Source organism: Diabrotica undecimpunctata, chromosome 2 (genome assembly GCF_040954645.1).
Source record: "Diabrotica undecimpunctata isolate CICGRU chromosome 2, icDiaUnde3, whole genome shotgun sequence".
Classification (NCBI taxonomy): Eukaryota; Metazoa; Arthropoda; class Insecta; order Coleoptera; family Chrysomelidae; genus Diabrotica; species Diabrotica undecimpunctata.
Window position 1 is genome coordinate 14,162,291 of NC_092804.1, and position 16,179 is coordinate 14,178,469.

The following is a 16,179-nucleotide window of genomic DNA, read 5'->3' on the forward strand; positions in this document are numbered from 1 at the left end:
CAATAGATAGTTTTATTAATTTTATTCAAAGAATACAAAGAGGCAATATGACAAGTAATAATAACAACAGAAAAAACAATAATAACTTTCAATATAATAAAAATGATAATCAACAATATAGACAATCATATAATAATTATAGATATGGTAATAATTTACAAAATTTTAATAATAATAACAGTAATTATAATAGACAACATTTTAATAACAGTACTAATAATAATAGACAAGATTTTAATAATCGAAGAAATACAGAGCGACCTAACTATAACAGACAGGTAAATTGTGTACAAAGGAATAGGAGCTGCGAAGACAGGGAACGAAATCGTACAAGGCAAGAAAATGTGAGTAGAAGTCATAGTAGGGAAAGACATAGTACATCAGATCCAAGTAGTCAGATACAATCTGACAATTCTAATAATCAAAATTTTGTGCAGTAAACTTTCTGAATTACAAGTTAGGCCATTGCTATTATGAAAAACCTTCTGAATTTATTTCTTTAGATGAAGATAAAATTATTGAATCTATTAATTTAATTTATATAAATGCTTTGGCCAAAGATAAAATGATTAAGATTATGATAGATACTGGTTCAGAAAGTACTTTAGTCTCGGAGAATTTTATTTTTAATACATTAAAATTATCAGATATAATAAAGATTCCAAAAATTAAAATTGTTGGTGCAAATAATAAGAAGTTGGGTGAAATTGATAAACTAGCCAATTTTAAAATTAATATTCTTAATAAAGAAATTAATATGCAAGGATTTATGTGTTGATATATTAATGGGAAATGATGAATTGGAAAAGAAGAAAGTAAAGATAGATTTTGAAGAAAAAATGGTAACTTTGGAAGGGCAAATAATTAAATTTATGCAGAAAGATGAGGTAGAAGAAGGAATAAGAGTTGATAGGATATTATTAAAAGAAAATAATGATGTTTATGAAGAAGAAATGTATTTTGATGATAGGGAAATGTCCCAAAAGAATGTAAAGAATAATTATTGTAGTGAATATTTACGGAATGGAAATTTTAAGCAGATGGATGCCTACGAGGCGGAGTGCGTAAAATTGGAAGCAAGGAATAATGAGTACATAATGAAGAATAATTTTATTTGTAAAGAAGAAGATGTGATAAAAGTTTTAAATTGCCCTGAAGAATATAAATCAATAGTCATTTCCATATTGCAGCAACACAAGGGACTTGTCAATAAAGAAAATAGAATTGCACAAAATTATATCCATAGTATAAAAGTTAAAGAAGAAAAAGATTTTAAAACAAAATCATACCCAATACCATATAAATACAGAGAAGAAGTAAACAAAACAATTAATAATATGTTAGAAGATGGAATCATTGAGAAAGCAGACACACGTTTTATAAATCCCATAGTAGTAGTACGAAAAAGATCAGGTGAAATCAGGTTATGTTTGGATGCAAGGAATATTAACAAGATTACTGAAAAGCAATTTGAAGCACCAATGAGTATAGATGGAATATTAGGAAGAATTACAGGAATGTCATTTTTCACTAAAATCGATTTACAGCATAGTTTCTGGTTAATACCTCTAGAAAGAAAAAGTAGACAGTATACAGGATTTCAGATAGATGGAGTAGTATATCAATTCAAAGTAGTACCATTTGGACTTCAATCATCTTGCAGTGCTCTATGTAGATGTCTTCATGATATTTTGGATCAATATGAACATTTTGTAATTCACTACATTGATGATATATTAATTTTTTCTAAAACGGCTGAAGATCATGAGAAACACCTAAAAATTATAATAAATAGATTAGACAAAGTTGGACTAAAAATAAATCAAGAAAAATGTACATTTTTTCAAAAAGAAGTCATATATCTAGGTTATAAACTTAACACTAAGGGAATCGAAATGGATCCAGAACGGACACAAGTCATTCAGGAATATAAAACACCACACAATTTAAGAACTTTAAGAGGATTTATTGGAATAATTAATTATTATAAAAGGATGATACCAGATCTAAGTATAAAAGAAATTCCATTACTTGAACTACTGAGAAAAGGTGTAAAATGGAGATGGGATCAGAGAAGAGAACTAGCATTCCAAGAAATTAAAAACATTTTTCTGTCAAATTTGAAAATATACTATCCTGACTACACACAGCCATTCATATTAAGAACAGATGCATCAATAGAGAGATTATCAGGGGTATTATTACAAATACATGATGGGGTCGAATACCCAATACAATTCATTTCAAGAATCACAAAGCCACATGAAAAGGGTTACTCAGTTTCAGAATTAGAACTAGCAAGTATAATACACTGTGTCACAAAATTAAGATTTTATTTGTTGGGTAATGAATTTACAATAGAAACAGATCACCAAGCTTTAACGTCTATATTAAATAACAAATATGGAAACAGTAGAATACATCGGTGGAGTCTAATACTTAGTGAATACTGCTTTGAAATCAAATACATTTCTGGAAAATCCAATATAGTGGCAGATGCTTTATCAAGGTTAGAAAATACACCACAAAAAGGGCAGCGAACAATAAAGATTGGATTAAATCAATTAGTAGAAAGTACTGGATTATATTCTAAAGAAGAAATTATAAGAGATCAGATCAATTTGAGTGAAAAACAAAAAGTCCTTAGGAAAGATGGGGTATATTATAAAATAATAAATGGCATAGAAGTATATGTAATAACTAGAACTTTAGCAAAGAAAATATTGAAAAATTTACATAACAATTATATGCATATTGGTTCAAGAAAGCTATGGATGCTATTTAGGGACAATTATTTTGCAAAGAATGACATAAGTATAGCAAAAGAAATTACTACCCAATGCCCAATATGTCAACTAAACAAAGAAAAGAATTTAAAAAACCAGAACACATATAAATCTAATGTTGTATATGAAAAATTAAATACAGTTTCCATGGATTTTATTTCAAATTTAGTTCTCAGTCCAACAGGAAAAAAGCATATACTAGTGATAGTTGATTTATATACAAAATTTATTAAACTATATCCCTGCTCTAGAACAAATGTTAAAACATTAAAATTATATATTAATCAATTTTTCGAAGAAATAGGACCATTTAGAAATTGCATAATAGATAATGCTACATATTTTAACAACCAAAAATTTCGGACATTTTGTGAGAAAAAGGGAATCAAAATTCATTTTACAAGTATCAGACATCCTCAGGCAAATCCTGCAGAAAGATATATTAAAGAAGTTATAAAATATTTAAGGATACTGTGCCAAAATCAACACGAAACTTGGCAGCAACATATACCACAAGTAGAGTATTTTTTAAATAATACACATAATTTGAATACAGAGGAAGTACCAGAATATTTAATGTTTGGCCATATAGGAAACAGAAAGTGGATTAGTGAATATAATCAGGATATGTTAGAACAAGTAATGCAGAAAGTGAATAACCGAATTAGGAGGAAAGCTGAAAAATATATCAGAAGACAAAATCGAAATATAAAAAAACCAATCACATTTCAAAAAGGAGACCAAGTGTTAATTCGTTCACTTAGAAAAAGTAATGTTAAAGAAAACCGTTGTAAGAAATTACAACCAATGTTTGAAGGTCCATATACAATTGAAAATCAGAATGGACTAAATAGTTATGTGTTAATAGATGCAGAGAACAGACTAAGAGGCATATTTCATATCAACGACATTTTTCAATATCATGAAGAGATTGAATAATATTTTCTATACCTTTAACACAAATATAATAACACTAATAACTTACTGATATATCCATTTTATTCAATAGACTTGATTTGTTAAATGGTAGATGGTAGATTTCATTATTTTGAATCAATTTGACATCATACTTGTTGAATTTTGTATATATGGAAATTAATTTGTACCCTAAAAATCATAATTTGGGGTTAGACACAAAATTGATACTATAATTGCTATAAAAATGTCTTTCTAATATAATAAAGTGAAAAAACTTACCAATTTATATTGATGAAAGTTATTTTGAATGGAAATAATTCCTAGATTTTGTCTATAAATAAACAGAACACCATATCTATTATATTTTTAATTAAGGTTATATTTTATTCTCTGATATCGCATCCATTGCTCCATTTGACATGACAGTTTGACCATAGAATAGCCGAACTGTGCTCCGTTGTTCTCTGTTTTGACATAGACAGCGAACAGGGATGTATTTAACACATTTTAAATAAAAAAAATTGATTTATTAAATTTAATAAGGTATGAGAAAATTAATATTTAAAAAAATAATAAGTAAATTATTTATTTTAAATATTATTTTGGGGTATTGATACGATTAGGGTTTATAGAAAATAATTTATAAGTTATATACTACATAATATTAGATATTTGGTTGTTTTAAATAAGTTATATACTAGAGAATTTTATAAAAAATATTTATGTGAGGGCATTTTAAGAAATTAGCATATAATAATTGTAAAAAGTTGTATTTTAGTAGTTATGATTTGGTAGATACATTTAAGTGAGCCATGTGACTAGGCAACCAACTATACAAACTCTGTCTCCAATTTGACATTTTAGGAAATAATTGGGAATATAAAGTGGGGTTATTATAATAATATTGTTTGAAATGTGTATTTGATTAAATTAGAGTGTTAGTTACTAATTTGAATGTTTATTCTGATCTGAAAAGCCTAAATGTCAACAAAATTATTAATAGAAAAGAATGGAATTCTCTGGATCTCCGGAGATGGCCATGTTTGCGAAATGGTTTGTTCCAGAAAATTCAGACATGTATTAAATAGAACTGAATAGAACATGATATCTTACGAGATGGTTCTAGAAATCCAAAAACATATAAATACCCGTGATTTGGATTCAAGATGGCAGTTTTTAAGTTTTTAGTCAGAAGTCAAGCAGTTTATTATGAAAGTTAGTTAGAGTCAGTGAATCAAGTACAAATAGTCCAATAGTTTAATATAGTGAGTTAAATGAAGATTAAAAATTATGCATATAATTTAATGCACATTTATAATTATACACAAATAATTATTGAAGATAAAAAAAGGTATATTGGAAGAAATTAAATTATATTATGGTTGGAGATTAGTATAAATCAACTTATAATAATTGGATATTGGTATATTGAAAAGAAGAATAAATATAAATGCTGTTTGCTGGTTTGATTGGTGGTATATAAATGCTGATGAAGAAAAATATATCTTAAATTAGTAGAAGCTGATAATTGAAAAAAGAAATTTAACAAAAACAAGGATAACCGAAGTACGAAGACTTTCAGTGGTGATTAGAATATATATAGTGGAAAACAGTTCATTTAGGCATTCAGTGAAAGAAAGGTACAAAATTTTGTTAATATAATTTAGTTAGTGTCATAACAATTTCAATTTTGAAGATAGTTTGTTTAAATTTTAGATTGTCTATAGAATTTAATTAGTTTTATAAGAATATCAGTTTAAAGATAGTTTATTTTAAATTTACATTGACTAGGTTAGATATATATGTGTGTTTCATAATAGTTATAATAAAGATAATTTAAAAAAGTACTTACAAGCTAATTCTTTGAGAACCGCGATAAAAACCCTATATTATTAAAAATACTCATTGCTCATCATTCAAACAAAAAACACATCATAACAATATATATATATATATATATATATATATATATATATATATATATATATATATATATATATATATATATGTTTGTATCGTCCACATCTCTCTTAAATATACAAAAAAGTTTACCTCCAAACAAATTTTGTTAAAAAACGCTATTATGCGTTCTATTTGGCATACTGGAACACATCGTATAGCAACTAGTTAAACTAAATTGTTTTATAATGCCTAAAGCTTTTTCTGATAATAAGTTTTGTGGTATGTCTCATAATAATTATATTGGATATATCGAACTCTGTCAGAATAATACGCAATTTTACCGTTTCAGAAGGTACTCGTTCGCGATACTGCTTCACTCATAAAATAAAACCAGAAGAGAAAATTAATTTACATTTTTCTGTATGTAACGCTACACATAATACGAGAAATTATGTTATCTTGTCAATCAAGAAAATTATGTTACACAACTATAATCTAGTGTAAGATAAATATATAGCATTATAACAGATTATTAAAATAATTAAAGATGCGTAACAATTGAATACATGGTAATTTAATATATGGGATTTTCATTAACGTTTTTATCCTGTCATGAGTTAAAAAAATATATCTGCTCACAGAAAAAAAGTTAACGATAAAGTTGAGAAAAATGAAAAGGAGAAGACTTAAAAGGAATATTATCAGGATGCCGAGCTTATAGCATTAAATCTTTGAATGATAGAGATAAAGCACTAGTCAAGGAGTTAATATTTATTAAAATAAACATACGCGCAATACAAGAAACCAGAAAGATGGGTAAAATACAAGAATAACTAGGCTTCTCCTGATATACATTGAAGCCCGTTGGCTTCACATATGCGTCTATATTCGTTGGTACACTGCTATGTCTAATTTTTCTCATTTTTGATAAATTTTGTTTGCTATTAAGGATCTGCCGTTTAAAATATTTAAATTTTGACATCATAATTCGTATTCAGCGAGGTCAAAAACCTTTCAGTAGGGGAGACCGGGGTTAGTTGTTACACGGGGCAGGTTGTTACATTTAAGTTTAATCAACTTAACGAGATGGCAGCATGACAAGTTGTTACTATAACAACCTGCCCCATCTCAAGAAATTTGTGTGTATAGCATTTTTCATATAAAAATGCTTGCACGTCATAATTTATATAAAGTGACGTCACTTATATTTAAAATTTCCAGAACGTCAACCTTAGAGTTCAAATTTTCCTAACATAGCTAATAATACGAAACCCATACGGAACTGCTCGATCTTTCATAGGCGTCGACATGGTGTAATAATCAGAAAAATGTAATCATCATTATATTGGAAATTTTAGAATTATATTTATTAAATAACCAAAAACATTTGTTATTATTAATAAAATAAATTTTATGAAATAACTCTGTAAGTCTAATAGTCCACAAAATAATAATTTTAATTAAATAGATTAGACAATTGTACGCAACTGATATGAGAATACTTCAAATTTTATTGACAGTGCAGCGTGTGGCAAAAGTGTATAAAAGGTTGCCGCTTTTTTAGAGTAAGAATTTTGTTTATGTTCTGGTTTCTTACACAATTTGATCATAATATAATATATATTAATAAATTGTAGTTATAAATACATATTAAATTTAGATTAATAGCTTTAAAAACTAATTATTGTTGTGTATTGTGATTGTGCTATGCCAAAACAAATAAATAGTCTGTAGAAAGCTGATAAGCTTTTATGTAAGATAGATTATTTTGAAAAAGAAATAATGGCAGAACGTTTTTACTATTAAAGCCCTAAAAGAGGTAAGTTTAAAATTTAGAATATATAATTTTGTATTAAAATATTTTCTTATGTATTTTAGTGTATTGCAGTAGTCTTAAAACTAAGTGTATTTACTGTTAATATAATAGTTTGACAAATAGTTGACATTTTAAAAATTCTTCACTTTACTAACTATTCTGACGTTTTGGCAACGCTGTGGGGTTCTGACGTCGTAAATCTTGAATGACGTGCAAGTATTTTTATATGAAAAATGCTATAGGTTTATTAATAACCTAGATTTTGTTGTAAATAAAATTGTAAATTTTTAATAGATCGAAATGAGAACCTACAAGAAGAAACTAAGCGTGGTGAAACGCAACAGGAAATCATTATTGCTGCAGTAATGAAGGTGATAGAAAATGAAAGACCTCTTAGACCAGTAGCGGACAAATACGGGATTAAGTTTATGACGCTTCAGAGATATGTTAAAAAGATCCAGAAAATTGGGCTTGATAGTGAGTGTAGTAAAATCGTAAATTTTTTTTCTATGAACACATGTATAGCACATGCCTCGTTAAAATTTGTGTTTTCTTTTTCAGGTGCTAATACCATACCCACAGGATGTTTAAAAAATTGGAAGATCTTCTCTGATCTACAAGAAAATGAATTAGCTTTTTATGTTACTGAATGTTCAAAGATATATCATAGTCTTTCCCCAAAAGATCTTAAACAGCTTGCTTTTCAGTTTGCTTTAAAAAATAACGTAACTATTCCTGATAACTGGACCAAATTTGAGACTGCATCTGCTGACGCTAAAAATTTTTTTTTTAATGCCACAATGAATTATCCATCCATACCTCTCGGGCTGCGAGCTTAAGGTGAGCCACAAGCTTTAATAGGCACAATGTAAATTTATTCTTTGACAAACTTTCCAGTGTATTAAATAGGCACAATCTTGTAGCAGACGATATTTACAACTTAGATGAAACCGGGGTAACTACAGTTCAAAAACCTGCAAAACTAATAGCATCAAAAGGTGTGAAGCAAGTGGGGCGGTCACTTCAGGGGAACGAGCAACATTGGTGACAGTGTGTCTGGCAATTAATGCCAGAAGTGCCGCCAATGTTTATTTTTACGCGGAAAAATTATCGAGAACATTTTGTTTCCAGTGGACCACCAGGATTTATAGGATCGAGCAATCCTTCTGGATGGATGACGAAAGTGGAATTCTTAGTTTATGTGAAACTTTTTCATAAGAATATTAAATGTTCTAAATAAAGTCCAGTATTATTAATACTGGATGTTATATACTTGGCAACACAGGTAGGCAACACCGCTCACGGACACAGGGGAAGCATACAGCATTATTTTTGGTGTGAAAAAGTTCTTCAATTACCTATATGCTAGAAATTTTATTTTATACACTGATCATAAACCTTTAGTTCAGATTTTTGCACCAGATAAAAGTCTACCAGTTTTAAGTGCTACAAGAATGCAGCATTATGCAATTTTCTTACAAGGTCTAAAGTATGATATTCGATACAAAAATACAGATTCTCATTTTAATGCAGATGCTTTTTCACGTTTACCTATTAAAAATGAACAAAATTATACTCATGATGAACCAGACATATTCGAACTTAATCAGATTGAAAATTTACCTACAGATGTTAACAGTTTATCTTTTCATACCAAAAATGATGCTACTTTACAAAAGTTACTATTAGGTTTACAAACTGGTGAGGTTGTTGAAAAACAATTCAGATTTAACGTAGATCAATCAGAGTTTTCACTACAGTCTGGAGTCATAATGAGAGGACAACGAGTTTTAATACCTATGAAATTAAGAAATAAAATTCTGCAGGAATTACACATGCGCATTTCGGTATGGTGAGAATGAAGTCTTTAGCCCGGAGTTACTGCTGGTGGCCTTTCATAGACAAGGATATTGAATCTTTATGTAAAAATTGTTTTCATTGCAACAAGCACAAAAACAATCCTGTTAAGGACAATTCCCACATCTGGGAAACACCTAAATTTTGCTTTGAAAGAGTACATGCTGACTATGCTGGACCTTTTAACGGAGGCTATTACTTCATTTTAGTCGATTCTTTTAGTAAGTGGCCTGAAATACATTTCACGAAAGACACTACTACAAAAACTACAATCGAAATTTGTAGAAAAATCTTCACTACTTTCGGAATACCCACAGTATTTGTTACTGATAATGGTAGACAATTTGATTCTCATGAATTTAGAGAATTTATGAAGAATAATGGTATCACACATAAATTTACTGCACCCTATCACCCAGCCACGAATGGTCAGGGGGAGAGATATGTCCAAACACTAAAAAATTGTCTGCGAGCCATGCACAGTGAAGAGAAAGACAGAGAACTTGAATTGTGCAAGTTACTAATGCAGTATCGTAGAACACCTCACACAGTAACTGGCAAAAGCCCGTCTGAACGTATGCTAGGAAGACAGATTAGAAATAGATTAGATTTACTTAAACCTTTTACTCATGACAAAAATGCTTACACAGACCAGAGTCTTAGAAATGTTGCTATAGATACCAGAGTCTCAGTGCGAGATTACTTTAATGCCAAATGGCAATTTGGCAAGGTTATACTAAGGTTAGGATTATTACATTATTTAGTTGAGTTAGATGATGGTAGGACGTGGAGACGTCATATTGACCAAATTAGAGTAATTGGGCAGGATACACCTATAGAATATAACCCAACTTGTTTCATTCCTGATACAGTTACACATAGTATAGTTCCAAGGGAGGTATCTGTCCCTGAACCCAATTCCGTTTCACCACCTACAAATGTACAAGAACTTCTAAATGATACAATAGAGCCAACAGTACCTGAGGCTCACACTGAAGCTGAACCAGTGTTAAGACGTTCAAGTAGAGTATGTAAACCTGTTCAGAGGATGAATTTGTAAGTACATCTTTATTTCAATCTGTATTTATGAATTTTGGTCAAGAGAGGAGGTGTTATATACTTGGCAACACAGGTAGGCAACACCGCTCACGGACACAGGGGAATGAAGTTAGTCAGTTATTGGGCAATAAAGGTTAATGATATAAAACCACGTTGTATTATTAATTATTACCTTATTTAAGTAAGAAATACCAAATACACAACACTGGAAAATCACGATTCCCATTTGTCGGTTGAGGTAATAGATTATTGCAAGGAAAATGGCATTGTTTTCTTGACCTTGACTCCGCATTGCTCTCATCGATTGCAACCTTTGGACAGATCGGTGTTTGGACCATTAAAAAAATTATTAGCAGTCAGATGGATGGTTGAATGAAAACTCATCCAGGAGTTACAATGACAATTTATAACATTCCATCAATTGTTGGAAATGCTTTGCCGTTAGCTGTAACTCCAAAAAAATATACAGTCCTGTTTTTACTGATGAAGACTTTCTGCCATCATCCATTACAGATAGACCTGAGCCGCAAGAAAATATGGAGCTTCAGTCACAAGCAGCCACACAAAATATACGAACACCAGCAAGTGCGCCACCACAAGTATCAACAAGGAACCAGACCAAGATCCACAACCTTCAACTTTTCGCGCTTTAGTTACAGGAGTTATTAGTTCTAAAGATATTCGTCCTTTACCTAAAGCTCAACCCAGAAAAAATACTGCACAATAGGAAACGAAGACATACGGCTATTTTGACGGACACGCCTAAAAAGCAAGCAATATTACAGCAAGAGCAACTGAGAAACTTAAAAGCTAATAAAAAAGGAAAACAAACAGTCAAAAGGATAATTGTTAAAAAAAAAACGATAAAGAAAATTAAGAATAAAAATAAAATTTAAATTTAAAAACGATTTCTGCTTAGTTGAGGAGACATGTCGTGGAATGCAAATTTTAGATTCCCCATGTCTCTTTTAACATCTTTATCAACGTCTGGCTATGTCTTGCAATTTTTAGAAGGCTCCAGATTAAGGCAGTTATCTGAATTGTGTTTCGAAACTATTTTACGGATTTAAAATGAAGAATGTTTCTGCATTATATGTTGTGATTCGTACACTAACTCAAAATCAAAAGAGAAATGGGTGCAATTTATAGACTGTAGGGGTGGGCGCATGAACTTTGCTGTGACGTTTCTCCAATTTTTGTATTGCATACATTGCCAGTCTGATTAGTCTAATAACTGATTTAAATAATTTTTAAAATGTCGCACAATAGTTTGTATTTTGATAAAAAATAAATAATAAAGTTCATTTAAAGTTTTTTCATTAAGAAAATTAAAATATTCTTTGAAAAGTATGAAAGTTGTTACTAGTGTAACAATTTGCCCCAAACTTACCCAATTGGGCGGTAATTTGATACAATTTGCAAGACTAAACAAATATACGTACATTTTTTTTCCTAAAAGTGGCAAGTTTGTTGTAAATCTAATATTTAAAATAATTATATCGAAGTGAGTGCTTCTTACACTAATTTTTATGAAGTGTCTATTTTACATATTGAATGCACAAAATAATAAATGTAAAAATTGTAACAACTAACTCCGGTCTCCCCTACCGATTTACATCCAATTAATTATAATTTTATGAAATTTGGTCCGCCGTAGTGGACTCCGCCATTTAAAATTTTTCAATTTTGACATTAAACTAAAATAGTAATAGAGGTCAAAAACTTTACCGTCAAATAATACGAAATAAATAAAATTTGGTCTACCATATTGGATCCGTCATTTTGATTTTTTCAATTTTGACATCAAATTTGTAATTAGCAAGATTGAAAACCTTATATTAAACATTTATGTCCAAATTGAGATATATTTAGACTTTTGGCCACGTTTTCATCCATGCTTCTCACTGTGAAACTTAACGAAAAGCACTTTCAATTGCAACTCGAGAAGCATGGCGGAACTGTATATCAAAGAGCGAAAAATTCAGTGAGGATTGGTGGATTCGAGAAATAAAATATTTAAAGAAATAAGTCCGATCATAATAACAATTAACCGTGACGACAGCGATGGGAGCGATGGCGATGATATTGTGAACAATAACAATAATAAAAAATAAAATAAATTTCTAAATAAAACTGAAAAAACATATTCTACATGTTATTGACCATAGGCCGCATTGTGGTGGCTTTAACATATCTTTTAAATTATTTGCGAATTTATACAAAACAATTTTAGAGATATTCGAGGCGGCTGGCAGCAATAAATCATCGTTCGTGTCCAGAAATAGTTCTTACAAATTTTGAATGGACTCTCGCTTTTCTTATTTAGCGTGATGACTTAGATTAAATTAAGATATTAATTTTAGACTATCGGCTAGCTTTCTACGGTTGGTAGCCACTGAAAGATAGCAACCTGTACAATAATTTGTAAATATAGTCAGTTGAATCGTTGCTTATTTACTTAATCCTAAACCTGTGTAAATTCACCGAATAGACTTCACCAAATGATTAGGGACAGTTCTTAGACAAGGACAGAGAGGGGGCGCGTAATTGTATGGAATTGATTGAAGCCTAAAGCGGCACCAGAAAGGTTGCCAGGTCATATTTTATTTCTTCAGTAGATTGAGTATAATGGATATATATATCAATAAATATATTTTTTTCAAAATCTATAATTGAACACTGATATATTGATCACTTTTGAACATGATTTTATCATTACATATTTTTTAGTAGATCGATATAGTGTTTTAATAAATCAGTACAACAAGTTGAAATCAGTAGATCTACTGAACAATCAGTAGACCTGGTAACCCTGCGAGAGGTAGTAATTGGCAACGTACAAGAACCAAAACATGGCGGTCACATCGAAACTGGACTCACTTTGCGAAGGTTCATTAAATGAGCGTTACCTGTAATCTCTCTTTCCTTGTCTAAGGATAGTCCATACCCTTTTCTTACAGATCCACCATTGAAAATTAAATGATCGTTAGATAGAATCACAGAAGAATCTAGATATGTACTGAAGAATAACAGAGCTTTCAAATTAGGTAGATATTAATTGCTTTATACATGTTAAAACAATGTACAGATACAATAAGTACCTTAGTTCATTTACCCAAACATTTATTGACAAAATAGTTGCGGGAGGGGCGAATACTATAAAACTTAGTCTGGAAGAGAGATTAAGAACAATATAAAAATAGAAGCAAAAGACGCTCTTCGAGAAAGAAAGATAAACGTCTCTCTCTCTCTGTCTCTCTCTCTCTCTGGTCGTTTCCCCATTACTGAGAATCGTGATTTCTTCCAATATTCCTAACAATTTTTCGCCATTGGTATCTATCTTCAGCTGCTCTGAGTGCTTCGCAGAATGAGTTTCCATCTAGTTGGTGATCGTCCTCTTGATCTTCTCTCCGGAACGTTTCCAGAAACAATTAATCTCTCCAAACTCTCGTCACCTCTGCGAACGATTTGACCTAAAAATTGCAGAATACGTTGTAGAAATATTGTGGACAACCTTTTGTTTAATCTCGAGTTGGTTTAGAATAGAAACGTTTGTCCTATGAGCTGTCCAAGATATTCGCAGTATTCTTCTCCAGCACCACATCTTAAAGGCATCAATTTTTTGGCGCTCGCGTCCGTGAAGAGTCCAATTCTCTGCCCCGTATAGAAATATTGAGAATACAAGGGCATTCACCAGTCTCATCTTGATATTTTGAGAGATAAATCTGTCGTTCCAAACTTTAGTTAGGCGACTCATCGCATTTTTTGCCATACTAATACATCTCCGAACTTTTGCTTCACAGTTACCATCGTTAGTTGTACTAGATACGACAAAACTGTCGACTATCTGGTATTCCTGTAACATGTTAGTCAGTTGAATAGTGTGGAATCTATCGACCACCATTATTTTTGTCTTGACTTTATTGATTTTCAGACCAATTTTATTGCTTTCGTACTCAACTCTTCGCAGATTAAACATTTCTTGCTCATTTGCTACTATAAGCGAAGTGTCATCAGCAAATCTTAAATTGAAGATTTTCCTATCAGTCACTGTTACTCCACCAGCCCATCCATCTAAAGCCATCTTCATGACATGTTCACCATAAATGTTAAATAAGTCAGGTGACAACACGCATCCTTGTCTTACACCTCTACTGGTATTTAATTGAACTTTTGATCTAGTCGTACTGTTGCTATGTGGGACTGATACAGATTTTAAGTAAGTGTCACCAGGTGCATTGGTGTGCTCATTTCTATTAAAATGGACCACAGATTTTTCCAGCTTACACAATCAAATGCCTTTTGGTAGTCAATGAAGCATATAATCATATGTACCTACTTGAAATTCTCTAGACTTTTCAATGAGTTGTCTCTGGTTCAGGATTTGTTCCCCTGTCACTTTACCTTTACAAACCCTGCTTGTTCCTGAGGTATTTGGTAATGTAGATACGTTTTAATCTGTTTTTGATGATATGCAACAATATTTTACTAGCATTTGTTATTAGTGACAGTGTGCGGTGGTTTGCACATCTGGGAGTAGTTCCTTTTTTGTATAGCAGGATATAAATTGAGGTACACCAATCAGATGGCCATTTTCCTGAATTCCAAACAGCGACACAGATATAATGGATGATGTGTAATCCTTTGTTACCTAGTAACTGTAGTATTTCACCTGGTATTAAATCAATGCCTGGGAATTTATTTCTCTTTAGCGATTTAATTGCATCTTTGACTTCAGCCAGTAAGACAGTAGGTTCTCTAGGGTAGTCAGAGGGCCATTGATTTATTGCTAGTACCCTCGTTATTTTTATATAGCTGTCGAATAATATTTCGTCAGTATCGGTCTTTAGATTACCTTCCTTATCTATTACAGACCACGTTTGAGATTTAAATTCTCTGGTAACCAGTTTGATCTTCTGAAATAAATTCCTCGGTTCATTTCGACAGCCATGTTCCTCTATCTCCCTGCATATTTGAGATATGTAATCAGCTTTGTCTTTGCGACACTGTTTTCTGATTTCTTTCGATAACGCTCTGTATTCATCGTTTGTTCCGTATCTAGTTTTATGTTCTTTTCTGCCTTGAATCACAGTCCACGTATTATCGGATATCCACGGCTTACGGCCCGTGGAAACCACTGCCTCACACTCTTTTGCAGCCTCGATTATCTTATCTTTGAGATAGATCCTAGTACTTTCAGGGTCACTATCTACTTGGTCTAAAGAAAGAGCTTCTTCTAGGTTTTGTTGAAATTCATTGATTTTAATAGATTTAGGGACATGACTTTTCTTAAGGGTCTACTTCTGGGGACTTTAAAACGAAGTCAAACATTCAATACTAGGAGTCGATGATCGCTTCCAGAGTTCTTGTTTTATACGAAAAAAATGTTATTAAAGAATCGGAAAAACGCTAACAAATATGAGACGAGAATTCATTCAAACTTATTTCAAAACTCTCATTTCATTTTTTTCTCAATACTTTCACACAATCAAAAACTATAGAAAATTTTCGAATTTTTGAAATCAGATGAACCTGCACCGAAATATCCTACCTATCGCAAAAAAAATCTGGACTAGGAAAACTGCAGAAAAAAATCGACAATTTTCAATATTTTTAGCTGTAAATATTTTTACAACTTACTCAAATGCTAAACTTTTCTGTGTGTAAATTTTAAATTAAATAGATTGTTGGGTTTTAAAAAGTTGTGATTTTTCTTCTTCAAGACCTATGTAACTCTTTAAATAACTTGTAATCATTAACGTGATGCCGATTATTAATAAGATGTCTTGGCATGACACTCCAGGGTGAAACATATTAAATTATTATCGCCAAAAAACCAAA